A 20,676-nucleotide genomic window follows, 5' to 3' on the forward strand; every position below is an offset into this window, starting at 1 on the left:
CAATGAAGCAGCATTCTTTTGTGACAAGGCTCTTGTCGTGCTCATGCAACCTCTCTCCTGTTTAAAGTATTTTGCGTAAATGTTTTCTCTGATCCCCAGTGCTGGTATAAGCACTTGATAGTATCTTATTAAAAATCAACACATCCAAGCACTTACTGGGTCAAATCATTGTTTTATACATTGTGTGAATGACAGAGCAGAACATGACATGATTATTGTGTCTCTCCAAAGGCTTATGTCAGAGGAGACACCTGTAAGGTAAAATGCATACACATTATAAAATGAAAAGGGCCATGAGATGTACAAAGTGCTTAATGAGCTAAGAGAAAGAAAATATTATATAAGACCAGTTTGTGTGCTATGTGATAAATTTATGCATGAGGAGATACAAGATTATGGAGAAAGCCAGTTGTGAGTAGAACCTTGAAGGAAATCTAGGACATCCAGGATGACGTTGAAAAGCTATGCCACAGGGAGCCATGCTTGCCTTGTTCCTGATCTCACAGGAAAATTTTGCATTTCTCACTATTAAAGTATGCTGCTAGATGCAGGTTTCTTGTAGATGTTCTCTATCAAGTTGAGGAAATTACTCTCTATTTCTATTCTGCTGAGAGCTTTTATTATAAGCGGATGCTAGATATTGTCAATTGCTTTTTCTGCAGAAGTCAGATGCATTTCTTTTTCTTTGCTCCTCTATAGGTACTGTTTCTGCCTGGCTTCTTCTGAGATCTTTTTCTTTGTCTTTGATTACCTGAGGTTTGAATATTATACGCTTAGGTGTAGTAATATTGGCAGTTATCTTGGGCTTCCTGGATCTGTTATTTGGTGTCTCACATTAATATGGGAAAATAATCAGTCAGTGTTTCAAATATTGCCTTGTTTCCTTTCTCTCTTTCTTATTCTTCTAATATTCTCATGACACATGTGTTATACCTTTTGCAGTAGCCCTGCAATTCTTGAATATTCTCTTCTGTCCATTACATCTTTTTTTCCTCTTAATTTTTCAATTTTAGAAGTTTCTATTGTCATATCCTGAAGCTCAGATATTCTTTCTGCAGCCGTGTCTAGTCTACTAATGAGCCCATCAAAGGCATTTTTAAATTTGTGTTATAGCAGTTTATATCTCCAGTCTTTTAAAATTTCTTCTTATAATTTCCATCTCCTTATTCTTCTATTTCCATCTCCTTATTCTTCCATTCTTGTACATTGTTGCTTTTTCCATTAATAACCTTAGCATACTAATTATAGTTTGTTTTTTAATTCCTAGTCTGATAATGTCAACATTTCTGCCATAATTGACTTTGGTTCTGATGCTTATTTGGTCTCTCTCTCTCTCTTTTATTTTATTTTACTTTATTTTACTTTTTGCCTTTTAGTTTACCTTGACTTTTTTTTTGGGTGGGGGGTCGAAATTTGGGCATGATGTACTGGGTAAAAGGAACTTCTACAAATAGCCTTTTAGTAACATGGTGGAAGGACTAGTCCTTTAGTGAGCCCATGTCCCTGGACTGTGAACTTCACAAGTACTTCTCAGTTTTTTGCGCCCCCTTAGGAGGACAGGGTGGCTGGAGGGCTGGAGTTGTATATTTCTTCCCCTCCAAGAGGCAGTTTAGAGAGGGCTGCAGTTGGGTATTTCCCTTCACCCATACAGCTTAGGCTCTCATAAAACCCAAGCAGGCAAGGCTGTGATAAAATGGTTTCTCCTGAGGACAGATCTTGTTAGAAAAAAGCAGAGTGCTCTAGTGTATTTTGAAGTCATGACTTTCTCTCCCCTTGAAAGGAGAATATGAAATTTTTACTCCTTTGTTTATAGTGAGAACCTGGTTGAGCTCCTGGAGATAAAACTCACCAAAATTGGGGACATTCCCATGACTGGGTCCCCCTGAGGTTAATAACGCTCAGACTTGTTCTACACTGAGCCTCCAGCAATTTGTCAATTACATTTTAGGGATTTGATTGAGAGTGGAAAGTCATGGAAGAAAGTGATAGGATGAAAATAATATGAGATAAACATAGAAAACTGGGGAAGTGGCAAGTCCTGTTTGTTCAGATTCCTCTCTTTCCTGCAGGTATATGAAGGGTACGTTTCACATGAGGGTCTTATGAACTGTTCAGGGGGAAGTCATAAAATCCTTTCTGCACCTGGCATTTCACAGCTTTCTTTTGCTTAAAATCTTATCTATGTGAAGTTGCCATATTTTGGGGTAGGATGTCCTGAAACCCAAATGCTTCATTGGGATCTTTTGAAATGCAGAACTTTTTTAAAGTTCATTTTTGTTAATTTTATTGTACATATTTATGTTTTATATTACATTTATAAATTGATATACATTATTTACTAATGTATATCAAAATATATTTTGATTTGCATGTGTGAAATTATTATACTTTAGCCAGTCAAGTTAACATATCTCTCACATAGTTACCTTTGTGTGTGTGTGTGTGTTTGTGTGTGTGATGACAGCACCTGAAATCTACTGTCTCAGCAAATTTTCAGTATACAATACAGTATTCTTAACTATAGTCCTCATGCTGTACATTATGCCTCCTACGTAACTACAACTTTGTACACTTGGAACAACACCTCCCCTTTTCCCCCACCTCTGCATCCCTGGTAACCACTATTCTACTTTCTCTTTCCACATAGTTGACTTTTAAGATTCCACATATAAGAGAGATCATGTAGCATTTTTCTTTCTGTTTCTGGCTTATTTTACTGAGCATAACGTGTTCAAGTCATCCATGTTGTCACAAATGGCAGGATCTCCTTTTGTAAGGTTGAATAATATTCCACTCTGTGTGTGTGTGTGTGTGTGTGTGTGTCCGTGTATGTGTGTATGTATATCACAATTTCTTTATCCGTTCATCCATTATTGGACATCATAAGTATCTTAAACATTCAGGTTGATTCCTTATCTTGGCTATTTTAAAAATGCTGCAATAAATATGGAAATGCAGGTGTTTCTTTGAAACAATAATTTCATTTCCTTTGGATATGTACCCAGAAGTGGGATGGCTGGAACATATGATGGTTCTATTTTTAATTTTTTAAGGAACCACCATACTGCCTTCCATAACGGCTGCTCCAATTTGCATTCCCGTCAGCAGCCTACAAAAGTTCCCTTTTCTCCACTTGCTATCTCTTTTCTTTTTGATAATAGCCATCCTAACAGATGTGAAGTAATATCTCATTGTGATTTTGATTTGCATTTCAGAAGGGAAAATCTTTGACTTGTAAAATCTGAAAGGCTACCCTCTCTCCTATCCCTTAGCCTTCTCCTTTGCTATTCTTTTTAAAATTATTTTAATTGACACGTAATGATTGTACATATTTATGTAGTACAATGAGATGCTTTAATATATATATATATACATTGGGTAATTAACATATTCATCACCTCAAACATTTATAGTTTTTGTGATGGTAACATTTTAAATCCTCTCCTAGCAGTTTTGAGATATACAGTATCTAATTGTTGACCATAGTAATCCTACTGTGCAGTAGAAATCTATAGTTTTAACTTACATCTCCTGGATGATTAATGATGTTAACATTTTTTCGTACAACTGTTGGCCGTTTGCATGTCTTATTTTGAAAAATGTCTATTCAGATCATTTGCTCCGTTTTAATCAGATTATTTGTCTTTGCACTTTGTTTGAGATCCTTATGTATACTGATATGAGCTTCTTGTCAAATGTACAGTGTGCAAATATTTTCTATCATTTAGTGGGTTGTTTCTTCTTTCTGATGATTGTTTCCTTTGATGTGCAGAAGTTTTTCCATTTGATGTAATCCCATATGTTTATTTTTGCTTTTGTAGCCTGAACATTTGGTGTGATATATTAAAAGAAAAAAGATTTGCTAAGGCCAGTGTTCAGGGGCTTTTCTTCTATGTTCTCTTTTATGATTTCTATATAATAAGGTCTTATATTTAGGTTTTTAAATATATTTTGAGTTGATTTTTGAGTATGATGTAAGATAAACTAACAAGTTCCTTTACTGCATGTAGATATCCAGTTCTCAGAACGAGTTATAGAATAGACTTTCCTTTCTCCTTTAACAAAGGACCCTTTAACAAATGTACAAGCGAAATTCAGGGGACAAAGGATCATATTTTCAACAAACGGTGTTGGAGTAATTGGATATCTATATGCAAAACAACTGGACTTCAATCCACTTCTCAAACCATGTACAAAAATTAACTTAAAATAGATCATTGACCTAAATATAAAGTCTAAAACTATAAAATTTCTGAACGACTGCATGGGAGAAAATCTGCATGACCTTGTATTAGGAAAAGTTTTTGTTGGTATGACATCAAAAATATATTCCATAAAAAATGTTTAATTTACTTTTTTACTACTGAATAGTATTTTATTTAGAAAGTCAGAATTTGCTTTAGAAAATGTTTTCAAAAAGTGTGAATATATGTTCTGTATTTGTCAAAAGAAAAAGAAAAGGGGGTTGGGAAGAGGGCGAGAGAGAAACTTACTTAACTTACTGTATCTCTTTCTATGGGAAAATCACATTGTGATGGCTCATGTGAAGAAACAAATTGATAAATATTCAGGAGTCTGGTGAACCAGTCATTAAACCATTGTTATATTGAAATCAGTCGTGGTATAACACTTGGCCAGTATTACAGATCAGGCCCTTTTTCTTTGTTGGTGAGTAAATTTATTAAAACTTTATGTCCTTGTCCATTACTGGGAGAATTGATAAATAGACTCATATTTTATACAATGAAATGCCATAGAGTCATTAAAAAGAATGAATTAGAGCTACTACACAAATGAAGAAATAGTCCCAAAATATGACTTTAAATATAAAGTGATGTATTACTCCTTATATAAATTCTTAAAATATAAAAAGACTGATACATTCTGTGTAATACAGATACAGCAGCATAAGAACACATATGATAACAATTACACATGTTACCCATTGGTAACTAACCTCAGGGAGGCTTCAGGAGTGTTACTCAGGGGTTTCAATTGTATCATCTTCAATTCTTTTTTATTTTGAATGAAATAGGATAGTTAAGAATTTTAAAACTAAACAGTAGATTCACAGATGTAATAAAATTTTGATAATATTTTTGTCTATTTCAAATATTGTAAAATGCAAGTATGAAAAATAATGTAATTGAATTGTAAATATCTAACATAAATCGATTGCCATTGCTCAACAAGTCAACTGATATGCTTAATTATGTTCATAATAAAATATAATTTTGATATTTATAGTTACAGTTGTAGGGATGAAAGTAAACTAATTAACTATTTAGCTAAATTTCCATTTATTTTTACATATCGTACTAAATCCTCGAAAGATCAATGGACATACTAAAAGACCAGCAGTTTACCCCCAAAAAGCATATACTATTTTAATTGTTACATCTGGTTAAGAAAACACTGATAAATTTTTGATTTTGTTACTAAGGATTTCTCTGTTTACACCTTCATCTTGTAATGTCATAACCTACTTTGGATTCTAATTCCACCAATTCTGGGTACTATTTTCTGCTCCTCACTCTCCCGTAATCTGTAAAATAAAATAATGCATGGCATTAATGTCTGCCATTCACAAACTCTGTAAAGGTAAACATAATTAGTCTCATGTAGCGGTGATTTCTAGGAGAGCTGGTTGGTTTTGTAGAAATAAAATGAACTATGAGAAAAGGAGACTTTCATTCCTTTCTTAAATCTTTCATAAACTACTTGTGTTGATTGGTCTTCTCTGTTTTTTTCTATAAAGTAAACAAATTTATCCTCTTAATATGCTGACATTAGTTGAAAATACATTTTGGATAGCATGTGGAAGAATTTTGAATCCCTTTACCAAACAAAAAAATGCAAAATGATTTGTAGAAGAAATGGAGTTAGAACCTCTATTTTCTGAGTTCAGTTCATTTTAGTCATGAATCACCCCTATGCATTCATTGACTCTATGTCTGTCTCTCTCCTTTTATAATTTGTAATTTTACAGTAATGCAGTAGTACTGTTGAAATAAGGATGATATGAAATTGTCAATGATTAATTGGAAAATAAAACATGCAGGTTTTTTAATATTCCCATGACTCTTTGAACTATATAGTTCCTTGTAAATGAGTCATTATGGTCTCTTACTAAGAGATCTTGGTATCTTTCATCATTTTGAAAAACTGCTTTTTTAAAAAAAGGAGATTGGCACTTATTAAGAAGTGCCTTTCAATGTCTCTCAGCCCCATTTCATTGAGAAAGTCTTGTGTATATTATACTACAAGGAACTACAAAATGAGCGTTTGATACTATAGCTATTTCATAAATGGATGCATGAAGGTAAGGTCTGACTGCCATGGATGAGGGATAGGATTTTGTCCGAGATGGTTACATACTAAGAGCAAAAAATGATATCCATATACTGTTAAGTCACAAAATATATTTATTTCTAAGACTTCTAGGCAGCTAATTCTTACCTGGGAAAAAAAGATTGCGTAAATCTACTCCCCATGTACTTAAAAAAAAATCTGTTAGGAAGAATACAAAATAAATGGCAATCGATGGGGCAAAAAAATGCAAGAGGTAATCAAATACCAAATGCGGTTTATTCATTGCTAAGCACTTAACACACTTTATCTGGTTTAATTATCAGAACAACCTGGTGAGGGAGGTAATATTCCCATTCTACAAATGGGGACTAAAGTTCAGAGCATTTAAATACATTCATGAAGTTCGTATCCTATGTAAAGCTAAGAGTCAATGAGAAGCAGAGCCAAAATTAATACTGAGTTCTAATGAAATTCTAAATATGTCTTTTCCCCACATCACATTTTCTTCTTCCAAAGTAAAGTGGTTTGTTATCGGGTATCCATAACTTCGTACTTCATAGATGTCATCAGATATGAAAAGTGGTAACTCCTGCAGAGGTAGAATTTGAAGAGGTGAAAAATATTTTGCAAGTATTTTGTTTTTAATTTGATATGGCTAAAACTTCTCCTAGATTTAGAAGGTGTGTCTCGCTGTTATGGTGCCAGAATGGAACATTAGTGAACAAAGTTATTAATGATGCTTTTATCAAAGACTCTGTGGAAAAAAATAGTCTCTCTGATGCCACCATTCTTACCCCATCCTCAGAGATTTTTGTCCCATTATTGGGTGTGCTCTGGCCAGATTTTATAAGAGCAATAAATTTAGTTATTGAGACTCAAAATTTTTAAAAAAATATGAACCATCCAGGCAAATGAGTTCTATAATAAATTAATTTTATAATAAAGTAATAAAAATATTTGTTAATAAAGCAAAATAAATTGAATGTGAATTCATAATTGAATCATTTATTTACTCAAAAATAAGTATACGAAAATGCCCTTTAAAAGAAGTTTGATATGATCAAATTTGATACATATTTAAAATGCATAAATCCCAGTGAACTCAAAACTTCAAAGAGGTTTCTTTCCTTTCTTTCTTTCTCCTTTCTTTCTTTCTTTCCTTTCTTTCTTTCTTTTCTTTTCTTTCTTTCTCTCTCTCTCTTTCTTTCTCTTTTTCTTTCTTTCTCTTTCTCTTTCTTTCTTTCTTTCAGCTCTTTCTTATTTTTCTTTCTTTCTCTTTCCTTCTTTCTTTTTTTTTTTGACAGAGTTTCTCTTTTGTTCCCCGGGCTCACTGCACCCTATGCCTCCCAGGTTCAAGCAATTTTCCTGCCTCAGCCTCCTGAGTAGCTGGGATTACAGGCACACGCCACCAGGCCTGGCTAATTTTTGTATTTTTAGTAGAAACAGGGTTTCGCCATGTTGGCCAGGCTGGTCTCAAACTCCCGACCTCAGGCGATCCGCCCACCTCGACCTCCCAAAGTGTTGGGACCACAGGTGTGAGCCACCGCGCCTCGCCTAAAGTATTTGTATTTTTATCTCTTTCCAGAATCCCCCCCTTTTTTTTTTCTTATATCTCTCTCTTACTCTCTTCACATGGGTGAATGACAGAAAAAGGTATATGAGAAAGTATCCCATCACCTATAGGCATTCTCATTCACATATCTGTAAGAAAACACTTAGGAACAAACACGGTTTGTTGTATGCGTGTTATATACATACACAAGTCTATAAAATTGCATTGTTTTGTAAGTTAAAACGGTGAAACAGTGACAAGTTCATGTGGCTCAAACCAATACAGCACAGATCTCTTTCCACAGTGTTCTATGATAGTAAAATCGTTTCCTTTTTCTTGTGGTGCTTGGAACTATATTCAATATATGCTGAGCTGTTCCGGGTTATAAAGCTGGCTGTGTTCTATTTTCTGGTTAACTCAATCAGTTAAGGCAGTATACTATCATGGCAGTTAGTTCCTTTAGAACAATGTGGGTAAAAGTTGGTTGCTGATTCCGAGGAGGAGTGAGTAAGGGAGTATGGGTTCCTTTTTCTGTTTATGGTTAATTTCTCTTATAACAACCTCTTCATCTATCACTTCCCTTAGTCTCTCAAAACATGCATATTAACCTCTCTCCATTTTATGCAAATCTCAGTCCTCTTACTGACTCTTTACTGCTTATTAGAGGAGTAAAAGTTTAGATAAAGAAAAGGCATAGTCAATAAGTTCGCATATTTTAGAAGGTTTTTTTTTCTGAAAACCAAGTTAAAATTTTGGATAAAGGTATTTCTGTTAGGATAAAAATAAATTTTAACATATTTTTTCATAGTATTTCTTTATTATCTGTCTTTTATCTCTCTTGTTACTTTTTACAAATTATGTATCTTGATTATGTTTATGCAAAGCTCCCTAAATATAATGCCAGTCAACCCATTAGTCTCACACACAGCATCCCACAGTTCTCATTTGTGGTACTTGCTGTGATACTAATTTGTAATTTGTAAAATTGTTTTTAATGTCTCTACATAGTAAGCTTACTGAGAGGAAATGTGTTTTGATTAATGTGCTTATTTATTAATTGTACATTTTTTATTGTAGCTGTAAATACAGAATCTGCCACAGGGCCAGGCACATAACAGGTGCTTGTACTTTTTGGCTAAGTGTCAGAAGAATTCTCTTTATAGGCTGGAGACAAATGCACTGTAGCCCGGTAGCTTAGGCAGTGATCCTGGCGTTAAGCAGGCTCTTGTTCAAACTTTGTCTGTGCCATTTATCAGTCAGCTAATATAGGGCATTATACTAAGTATCTATGCGACCAATGTTTCCTTTTGTAAAACGTGCATAATAATATACCCATATCATATTATAGGATCAGTATGAAAAGTAAATGAGATCGTGAACAATGCCAAATGTCTTGAGGATAAAATTCAGAGAAAAATTTACAGGAATGATTAATAATATGAGAAAAGTTTAAACCTAACACATCATTAAAAAATTCAAATTAAAGCAATAGAAAGCCATTTTACTTATGACATTGGCAAAGATTGAAACGGTTGATACCATCTGGTGCTGGTAAGGATGTGGTGAAATGTTTACACTCATATGCCCTTGGTGGCAACATAAATTAGTGCAACTTTTAAGAGAAATTAGTCATTTTCTTTTAATATCTAAAATTTTCTATCCAGTGACTCAGCAAACACACTTCTAGGCATATATCTTATAAATATATTCACACAATTGAGAGGAGATGCATATGCCGGGTAATTTATGGTAACATTTCATAAAACAGAGGAAAAATCAAACAAAAAAACAGACAAAATTTTCATCAGTTTTATAATTTTTAAGAAAAATCCATCATTGTTCTCTCTAAATGGAACCCATTTATTCTTGTGTTTATTGAAGGGACATAATTTGGAAATGAGAGGGACATCATATTTTTTTCTAAATTTCATATATATTCATATTTCTTATATTTAATGGTCTATAGCTTTTATTATTATAGACAACTTTTATTTTTATTGAACTTCTTTCCAGATCATAAAATCCATTCTTATTATAGAAATTGTGTAAGACAGGAAATCTGTAATAGATTTTGTCCCTCAATTTAAAATGAAGGATTTTGTGGCAGTTATTCTTCTCTGTTTTGAATGTAAATTTCATGCATATGCTCTAATAATCCTAGAAGGAGATGTGCAAATCAATAAACCTTCTCTCTCACCAGATAAAAGTTTAAGGAAAACACAGATGAATCATACATTTCTGTATAATCTGTGCTTTTTTCACAAGATTGCCATGACTCATTTATGACTTTCCATATTTTTAAAACCAGTGTTTTTAACCATAGAAAATCTACTTCATGGTTCAAGTATGATGACTCTTGAGTCAATAACATACTCTTTAGTTCACACGTGACTGTTTTGTAGACATAAAACCAAGTAAAGTTGTCCTTGACCATTACTCCACAAAGCAAAATCTTAAATAAAGGAAGAAAGAGATTATGGAATCTTAAGAGAGTGCTCTTAAATGTACATGCTGTGTGGGGTGCCACGGGCATCATTTAATCCTCACAACTCCCTACAGATCGATCTAGAAGACAAGGGCCAAATGGCTGTGAGGAAGGGACAGGGTTGAAATGTGAAGCAAAATCCATATGATTCCAAATATCACTAAAACAACCAAATTACAATGTTGTGTACTGACTTCATTATTTCAATATCTGTTCCATTTTCTAGCTGGTTTCATGGTTTTCAGGACCAAGTCTTTTGGACAATATTATGTACAATGAATGCCTTTATTACTTAATTGTTAAGCAGTCAGCCCTGGTCCTGAGAAAGAAACAATATTCATGAACAATTCTAAAGCGTCATTTTAACCAATAGTTTTATCCTTTGTTCATTAAAGATTGGTGGAAACAGAAACAAAGTCAGTTCACTTCAATATCTTTAATAATAATTATACCTGAATAAGTGGATGCTATCTGTTCAATTGTATTCTTTTAAAGTAATTATTTCTAAGAGGATACCTTTAAATTAACTTCTTGACCATAGAGAGAGGTCAAGTTTTGAATTACTTCAACAATTCCAAAAATGTCAGGAAGAAGAAATATGTTTGATTTGCCTTATGTTTCCTTTGAGAAGTCCTTTGGGCAAGCTACTTTTAGTCCTCATTTTATCTCACTGTGTAGAAAAAAAATAGTAATATTTAAATAAAAGTTTGCTGCAGAAACTTAGAAATAATCTAGCAGTTTCTAAGATCATATTTCTTTAAATCTCTTTAAAAGTAACAAGAAGCTCATGAACGTTGGAAATCACAGAGGATAAAATCTTATCTCCTCACCGTGTAATACATTTCTTGTATCACAGCACTTACTTAAATGAAGTCATGGCATTGTTTTCTTAAAATGATTTTAACTGAGAAGCTCTGGCTCAAAAAACAAGCCTATTTCTAATATAAATAATTATACTGCAACCCCATGGGGAAAAAAGTAACCTGCTTTGTATACCAGTAGACACTGTTCTGTCATTTTAGTTTACAATTTTCTCCCTGTCTCTTGTTTTGCTCTTATAAATGACCATATTTGAGAAAGAGGAAATTGGGTGTGGTGATGTATATGGAGTTTCTATCTTTAATAAACTCATAAAGTATAACTACCTGCTGCCTTTATTACCCGAAACACTATAGATTCTGGAGTTCTTGTTTGGAAACAATGAAGAAAACAATTTTACCATTTAAAAATTTGAAATTAATTGCAACCCTAAAATTTGAATACTTTGAGTTATTAAAATACATGCTCTGGATATGTACTGAGATTTATTGAAACCCAGCTTGCTTTCTGGAACATGCATATTGAAAATTTCATTTGGAAGGCTAAAAGTCTTCGCTGCCTCATAGGGTTAAAATCTATCCTATGAGATTTCTCATGGACCTGATTCATCTATAATAGTGGGAAAATGAATGAATTATTAGATCATCAGGTCACTTTTCTTTGCTAGTTGTATGTCACATCTTTACTAATAATTGTTCATAGATTTACATGTTAACAAAATGACATTTTACCAACATAAAAAAGACACATGGCAGAGGCGTGTGTCACATACTGCAATCATGAACTCTTCCTGACAGGCATTTTGCTGAATCACTAAGTTCGTGAAGTTAACATTTATCTAACAAAGCTCAAGTGAGCTTCTAGTCAATTACATGGTGCCAAAAAACAGTCATTAGAGAGTAGAAATTTCTGAGCTTCAGAAAATGTAGAGTTCATATCCCAAAAGTGTCTTAGGGAAGCCATTTATAATCATGATGATATTAAACCAAATATGAAGGTCATGAAATTCACATTTGCATTTTTTTCATAAATAGAGCAAATGATACTAATTTAATTAAAGGAGAAAATTTAAAAGATGTATCTTTTATGTTTAAAAGTTCCTGTGTGCTTTTTCTGGCTTTTCTTCCTACTGCTTAAATTCAGGGATTTCCCAAAGATCTGTCCCTGGCTGTCATCTCTGCATATGCCCCCTTGGAAGGCTCTATCATCCATGTTTCTGGATTCAGCTACCATCTCTAGACTTAGCATTTCCCATTGGGGATTTTTGCTCTCTTTGGTTCTACATTTCTAAATACTTACTTGATATATATGACTCTGAACTACTCATATGCCCTCCAAATTCTGCCTCCAATTTTACCTTTTAAAACCAAATTATAGTGGTAATTCCTCATTAACCAGCTACTATTGATTATAAGCACTTTACATGCATTGTCTCATTTAATTCTTACAACAAATAGCAAAGGACACATTATGGTGGTTGCTTTACAGAAATGGAAACAGACTTAAGGATGGGTAAGAAACTGATCCAAAGCAACTTGGAAAGAAGAAATGGAGCTGGAATTTCAAACTAAAGTGGTTCTGACTCCACAGACGGAGTTTTTAATCATCTTCCCCATCCAGGCTTGAAACCTCAGACATATCTCTGATGCTACAATGCCTTTTAACCTGCACCATTGTTTATCTTACTAGTTCGAAGACAAAGAAAATATACAACTTTGGAGCCCCATGAGAAAATACTACTATTATATATTTACAAATATAATGTCCTTTGTACAGATGTCCTTAGCTCCTTGTAGCATCCTGAGAATTTTGTCAAAAATGAAGTATGTCAGGCAAATGGGAGTTATTTTAATTCTAGACCCAGATTTATTTTCTACACCTGTCTCTTTTACATATTTACTGCAGCTTCCCCTGTCCAGACCTTCCAACACCGTGACCCTGGTTTTTCTAAGTGTCTTAACCATTTCTCTTATTTCAATCATCCCTTAGCTTCAGTTGGTCACAACATGTTGCAAATTTTCAAAATTTAAATTCTGAGCCCTTGCTCAAAACCTTCAGTGATAACCTACTGTGTATGGAATAAAACTCTTTACCCTAGTATCCATAACATCTTTGAGTAATGTCACCTCATTCCCCTAATGTCCCAGGCAAGCTAGGGCGTATCCTTGCAGGACCCACTGGGGATCCATTCCTATCTTCTGTTCTTCCTCATACTTGTGAATCAGCATTATTCTCTCAGCACAACCACATTTTTGTGAGCCTTCTAGGTTCGGCTCTTTCACAGGAATTGCTAGTTCATAAAGCAAGGAAGGAATTATTGTACACAATACACTGTGACATCTCCTGAGCATTTATCCTTTACTCTTAGCATTTTAAATAAACTTTAAATAAATAAATGTGTGTGTGTGTGTGTGTGTGTGTGTGTATGAGAGAGAGAGAGAAAGAAAGAGAGGGAAACCTATTTATTCAATCATTTGTCCTTAATAGACCAAACCTGTTGGAATCTCAATCTGGTTTGTCTCGAAAAGAGTTTTGATCATGTTAGGTACACAATCAACAACCCAATGGGTCTGATTGTTTATCAGATTCTAGACTCCCCAAAAGAAACTTGTAAAAGTAAAAGAAGTGCAACAACATTTACTATTCGCTCAACAGACCTTTCAAGGGTCCTCCTATATGGCAGGGAATGCACTGAGTACTTCTTTTTTTAAACCATGTCTATGTTCATCTGCAAGTGTACCTCAGGTGGCAGAAAATTCCTGCACATTTCAGACACAAAGGAATAATAAACTCTGGGGTAGGTGAGCTGCCACTTAACCGCTCAATCAAAGGAATATATTTAACTCTCAATGTTAAAAATGCAAACAAACCTTTAACTTCCAAGATCAATTACACGTAAAGAAGGAGGCTTGCTGGCAACAGCATTCTGTCTTGTCAAGGACTCCTTATCATCAAGGAAGAATAAACACTCTAATTATTTTTTTTTTTTACTTTTTTTGTTTGTTCTCTAATTGGATCATTCATTACTCCCTAGAATTCAAATCAACATCAGATTTATAGTTGGAAGCTATTGAAATATTGATTTGGTTATAGAAATGTCAAGCTTGGCAGGTAAGCTGTCTTACTGCCAGAGAATGATTGTTTTAGTAAACTTGTTCAAAAAGGTTGATAGAATGTAATGAGCAAGCAATTTGCATCTGTATCAGGCATAGAGAGAACTTTTTAAAAATTTAAACAGTCTCCTTAGCATCCCTCCTATTCCTAATTCCTGAAATTAAGATAGCAAACGTGAGCCTCATTATTAAAAGGCCCAGCGTTCGTTTTTCTACTGCTTCATCCTTACACTACATTTAAAGTGAGATACAGAGCATACTAAATTATACAGGATGTCATTATAAGGATAGAGTGTGCTGTTGCTGTACTGTAGTTAAAGTGAGTTCTACACGGTTCTGCAATTTCTAGCCCTATAAACCTCACATGCCATGTCATCTCTCCATATATCTTAGTTTAATCACCTTTAATTTGGAAATAACAGATCTCCCTGCTTATCTTACTCTGTTGTAGTGAGAAGAATGACTACGTTTTTTAAAACCACCGCCATGCTGTATTTTAAAACATTTTTTTCCTTGAGAAATCATTGCACAAATCTCATACATATGTGGTTCTCTGCAGAAAAAGAAACAAACAAACAAACATTAAACTAAAAATATTTATTTCCAAAGAGCTAATGAGGAAAAAAGGGGTGATGAAAAAAACAGGGAGTGGGAGCAATTTGGAAATGGAAAGAATGCTGAATACCTGCAAGATGTCTAATTTAGGAGAACATTCTGGTATGTAGGACATTATTTTCTACTCTATCACTTATGGCAGATTTTTTAATATGCAGACGTATCTCTACTCTATAAAGATATACTTGTGTACACTTATAGATGACAGCCAAGTCTCCCTTACCATTGGTGAATGAGAAGGAGCTACAGAAAACAAAAAGAGGGTCTTCTACTCAGCCTCTACCCCTAATATTTATATCAGAAACAGAGATTCACTGTCCTTACTCATTCACACATTAGTGGAAGAGAAGGAAGTTTCCTAGAAAAATAACCACCTCCCGCCTCACCCCTCAAACTTTGTGCTTTTCTGTTACATAATTAGGCAGGGGCAAGATCTAAACTATTTTGAATTGGTGCTGTTGAGGCTCAATTCTCTGCTACTGACAGAATTGAGAAGGTAATCAGTTTCAGAGTAGCATGTTACAAATTTTGTCCCAATTTCAATGGGGACAATTATAATAAATCAGTAGCAGTTGGCTGAATCTGTTCTTTCTTTCCTCCTATCCAGTGACTTTTAAAACACTTTTTTTGTGTGTTTTAAAACAAAACCAGGATTTTAGGAAATCCTAAAATTTGTGACTTAATCCTAAAATGTGACTAGGATTTGGAAAGCAGTGTTTTCCATCAGGATGGTGTATAAACATCACACTTTTAATGCTAAGAGCCGAGCACTTTAGCAAGCCCTTCTGAACACACCCTGTGTGCTCTCTCCCTTGTACATCTCTATCTGATGATTCAAAAAAGAAACCTTTTAATCTCACTCCACTGATCAGCTAAGATACTTAAATGTTTTAGTTGTGAGTAAAATAATATGCATTCTCAAAGAAAGTATCTTCAGACTTCAGTGGCCGAGACTCTAGAGTTAGCAATGGAAAAATTAGTCTTGGGCTTCTGTTTCTGCCCACAGTTTTCAAATTAAGAACGATGCTTTTGCACTTAATGAAACAACCTCTATTGCTCTTCAAGAGGACTCAGGATATCAGTTCTCCAGGCCCCTGGCGGTCCCCTGTAAGTACCATACGCTGTCCTTCTAAACTCTAGCAAATACTTTCCCCAGTGGTATTGAAACTTTCAAAATTCTCATTTTCAATCTGCTATCCCCTTCAAAATAGTAATTTTAGATTAGATTTCCTTTTCTTCTTCTTTTGTGGAATTCTTCCAAAAATGTGAACTACGTACATTAAGGGAAATCATAAATCAGCAAACTATGCAATATTAAAATGCATGCGGTTCACTTTGAGGATTTGCAGTTAGTCAGTGCTGGATACATATATTTGGTGGTATTGTTGTGGATGTGGAAATATCATTCATGTAAGGAAAATGAGTTTATGGTCTCAAGACCATAAATCAGTGGGTTGTCTGAGAAACCCAGGGTACCAATGAGGCATTTCCTGATTTTTACTCATAATAGTTACAAAGATTAAAAGAGATAAAATTCCAAATATGAAGGCTTAAATTGTTCAAATTCTAACTCAAAGAAACAGTGGGAAAGGTGGGTAAGTTAGAGTCTGCTACTGATAAAGGAAAAAAAATCAAGTTAATCTCTTCTGAAATTATCACGTTTGGTTTGGTTTAGATTCCCAGAAATGAAGAAAAAAAAATGGAAAAAGAAGAGGACAAAAAGTACATTCTAACCACTTCTTATTTCGTAATTAAAAAGTCAATTTTGGCTAATTCAATGTTTTCAAAGAACAAAAGCACAATCGAAAAACCAACATCAGGATATTTGACTAGTGTGTTATTTACAATATTCCAATGTAGCTTGAGACCTTAAGGATGAAGTATACTTGAATTCAATTGCTAGAATTCCAGATGCTACCCAATGATATTCATTTTTATACTGGAGCAAGTAATTTTTTGTGGAGTTAGCCATTGGAAACTAGAAAGCAATTTCATTGAAAAGAGAAAAAAAATGGATTTTATTGTATATCAATTTCCATGGAGAAGTCATTCTGATCATTCTGAAGCTCTTTTTCCATAAAGCAATGGAAACAATTTTTCAGTTGTAGAGGACTTTAAAAATTACATAGCAAATGGCTTAGCACTTGGCTAACCTTTTTCTTTATACTGGAAATTACAGTAAACATACTCCAAGGTATACAATCTGTTGATTTTTATCCTTTGTGGTAAATTAGATATTCTTAAATGGTATTAACCAAATATTTTAGATGCTATGAAAATGGAGAGAAACAAACATAGACAGAAGGAAATATTTCTTGATCATTCATTGTAATTCAAATAATATCTGTCACCCATAGATTTTTCAAAGGAATTAAACTTCTCTTGTATCATCCTTCTTGCCTACTGGAAAGGTTAAATGTTCCCTTTAAAGTTCCCTGGGGCCTGAAGATGTGTCCAGAGATGAATTTTCCGTGGAAATTCTATCAGCATAAAATGTTTTTAGTATTTAAGTGTGCGAACAATTAGTAAAGAGAGATTCGCCAAATCTAAAATCCTATTTGTGGGACCTGTTCAGTCCATTTGGGGCATCACCTAGCTTTGTGCATGTTTGATTTTCTTAACCAACATGAGACTGTAATCTTCATAATATAAATGAGAAGACAGAGTCTCGGTTACATCATTTGCCAAATAACAAATAATCGGTAAGTGTCTGAGGCTAACCCAGCTCTCCAACCAAGTCCACGTTCTCCCCTCTACTTTTAACACTCTTTAGATGCACTGCAGACCTCATCCCCAGGAGGCGGCTCCCAAAGTGCTCCCCTTCCCACTCTACACATTTCTGGGCTGAGTTTTCCTCTGGCCAGGTTCAGGCACTACCTTGTGCCAGGGAGCACTCTCCTGTTCACTTGGAGGCTGATAGAGTTGTTTCTCTTCTCTCAACATCCTGTCCCTGTGGGCCTTAAAAGGACTGCATTTGAATTTAAGAAATTTACATGGCCACTGTAAATGGAATCCGTGATCTCTAAGAATCACTCTATAATTCTTCCTACAGTTAACGAAAAATAAGATGCCTTTTGCCAACTGGGCTCATGAATGTAAATGTCACTGAATTATATTAGACTATTTGCCTACCCACTCACAATTTTTATTTTCTCTACCTTGTGTCCCAAGCATCTTACCATTACACTTTGTAGAGAATATCTGATCAAAAGGTAGAATCAAATAAATAATCAATGAGCCAATAATAAGCATCTTAAATTGTTTCAATCTGCATAGTTATAAAATAAGACTTTATTTTTCATGGTTAGGTTAAAAAAATAAAAACTCCATTATTATTATGTCCTTGAAATATTCCAATCTGAACTGTGCACCAGAGGTAAATTTCTACTTACCTCAGGTAGATTTTTTTTTTTTTTTTTAGAAAAAGTAGACTTACATACAAGGTGTTAAAATGTAGTTGTGGTTTGTATTTTCAGGAGATGATATTAACTTATAAAACTTATAAAACATAAACATGAAAGCCATTTTAAGTCTCTTCAAATCACTTGCTTACATAATGAAAAATTTCCCTGAACATATTAGGCCTCTCAAAATAAACTTGGCTTCTATTAGTCAGTTACATTGATATAAATTCACTTAACAATATCTGGCTTACTACAGAAATAGTATAAGATGTAGCATCTAAAGTCTGGACTATATTCTAGGATCAATTAAATTCATTTAATCCAAACATCACATATTTGCATTTAACTCTAATCATGCAACGAAGACAGCTCCATTCTCTGTTGCTTCCGTTTTCCTTTCTTCTCTATTGTTGAACGAGTTTGTTTTTGACTCCAGTTCAGCTTCTTGGGCTCACCCAGTTCTTAAAACTGTTAAAAAGTGTTTAGTTTTACTAAAGTCCTCTATTATGCTTATTGCTATATTTAACCCTTTTTTTTATCTGCAGAAACTCCCTGGAAATAACCATTTTTTTCCAACATATTATCATGCCTTTAAAATAGTCTACACAATTCTAAGAGTAACAAATTCAGTTTCTAGAACCATCCCTTTAGACTATCACAGTCAGGTAAGACACTACAGTTACAAAACAACTTCAAATTTTAAGTTGCTTATTATTCTAAGAAAATACCAGCTCTGTTTGGTTTTCATCACAGCACCCAGGAAACAAAAACAGGAGCTTCAAAAGAAGCGAAACTATTTTTTTTTAAATGATTAGGAGACTCTAGACAGTGTTAGACAATCCAGAGTATTTATTACCTATGGTGAATTGCTTAATTATATACCTCTGATAAAATTAATAAGTGAACAGTGTAAGATTTTAATTAAAATATTTTTGTAAAAATGATGTTTCCCCCTTCTCCTTAAGGGTATTTTTTTAAATTTAAGGAATGAATTATACAGGAAAAAAATCCGTTGTGTTTGTAAGATAGCCAGTTAGGTATAAATTTTGGCTTGATCCTTTCCAGATCATTTCACTCCCTACAACATGATTTTTCTTAATTAAAACCACAGTGGAATGATTCATTGAAGGAAGATAAAAGCAGAGCTCAAGGGTCAGCAGAATGACATAGTGGAAAGTGTCAATGTGGTCCCCCGGTATTTTCAAAGTTAGGAGGCAACTATTTCCTGGTTTGGTTCTGCCCACAGATCTCCCATAGAAATTCAAAAGAACTAATGAACACTCTGAGTCTATCAAAAGGAGAACAGGTCCCCAGAGAGTGGTTGATTTTAATAGTGTTGACTTTTACATCTCCGTCTTCACAACGCTTAGCTTCATGGCCAAAGTTAATCCACCTCATTTTAGTTATGGGAACAAATTTCAAAAATAGATCTTTCTTCAACTGATAACAGAAAGGATGGAAAAACTGCTCTGGTAGAGAGGAAGCAGTTCAAACAAGTACATATTAAGACCGTGTTTAAGGCTATGAGCAGCAATAGTGTCACTTGCATGAAAGTATTGGGCCCACATCTATAACATTCTTTCTTAAACGCACCAGCAATTCAAGGGTTAGTGATTAATACATCACTAAAGGTTAAAAAGAGAAAGTTAAACTCTTCAAAGGTATTTCCTAAATTTAACTTAAATTGTCTCTGGCTAAACACAAACCTTGAACATTTAGCTAAAATAATTCCATATTTAAAATATATATGACTGAAATGGATATAGTAGTGATTCCCCCCTGAGAATGATTACAAAACGTCCATCAAGGCCTTAAACGAAGTTATTTAAATGGTACTATCTGCATGACAGCATTACCTCTATTAAATCATATAAAACCCAAGGACGAAACAGGATATCTCCTTATTTGTAAAGTGGTATTTCTTATGCTTTCAACACAGTTATTCTAATCTGCAAGATTCTACTTTCTAAAGAAAGAACGTTTAAATACTTTGGTGAATGGCAAAGAGTATCATGAAATCTATTTTACAAATGATACTACTTGGGATTAAAAAAAAAAAAAAAACATACACAGGACAGATGCGTGTATTTAAGAGACTGCATTTTAACTAAAAGATAAATGGCTGTTTCAGAGGTTTCTATCTCCAGCTAGTAAATTAAAATGTCTGTGGCAAAAGCCAGTGTATTTAAAGTTTCAAGATGACTTTTGTTATTCCTCTATGTTGTTGGTCACTTACAAGTTTCTGAAAACCTTGTGTGTGTTTCAAGTCTGTTCAAAGTTAAACTCTATGTAGATATTTGGAGGTAAATCAATTCAGCTATTTTGAGTTACACAAAGGAGGAAGAAAAAGACATTTTTTTGTGCTTCTTTCCACAT

General features: G+C 34.0%; 1 long non-coding RNA gene across 6 annotated transcripts in view; it reads left to right on the top strand.

The window, feature by feature from the left end:
• Positions 1-15,761: 15,761 nt before the first annotated feature.
• Positions 15,762-20,676, top strand: part of LOC111550036 — a 34,904-nt gene continuing 29,989 nt past the window's right edge. For all 6 annotated transcript variants that reach the window (XR_002733901.1, XR_002733902.1, XR_002733903.1 and 3 more), the window contains exon 1: positions 15,762-16,003. This is a non-coding gene — a long non-coding RNA (uncharacterized LOC111550036). The remainder of the gene's footprint in view (positions 16,004-20,676) is intronic.

Source organism: Piliocolobus tephrosceles, chromosome 9 (genome assembly GCF_002776525.5).
Source record: "Piliocolobus tephrosceles isolate RC106 chromosome 9, ASM277652v3, whole genome shotgun sequence".
In the NCBI taxonomy this organism is placed as follows: domain Eukaryota; kingdom Metazoa; phylum Chordata; class Mammalia; order Primates; family Cercopithecidae; genus Piliocolobus; species Piliocolobus tephrosceles.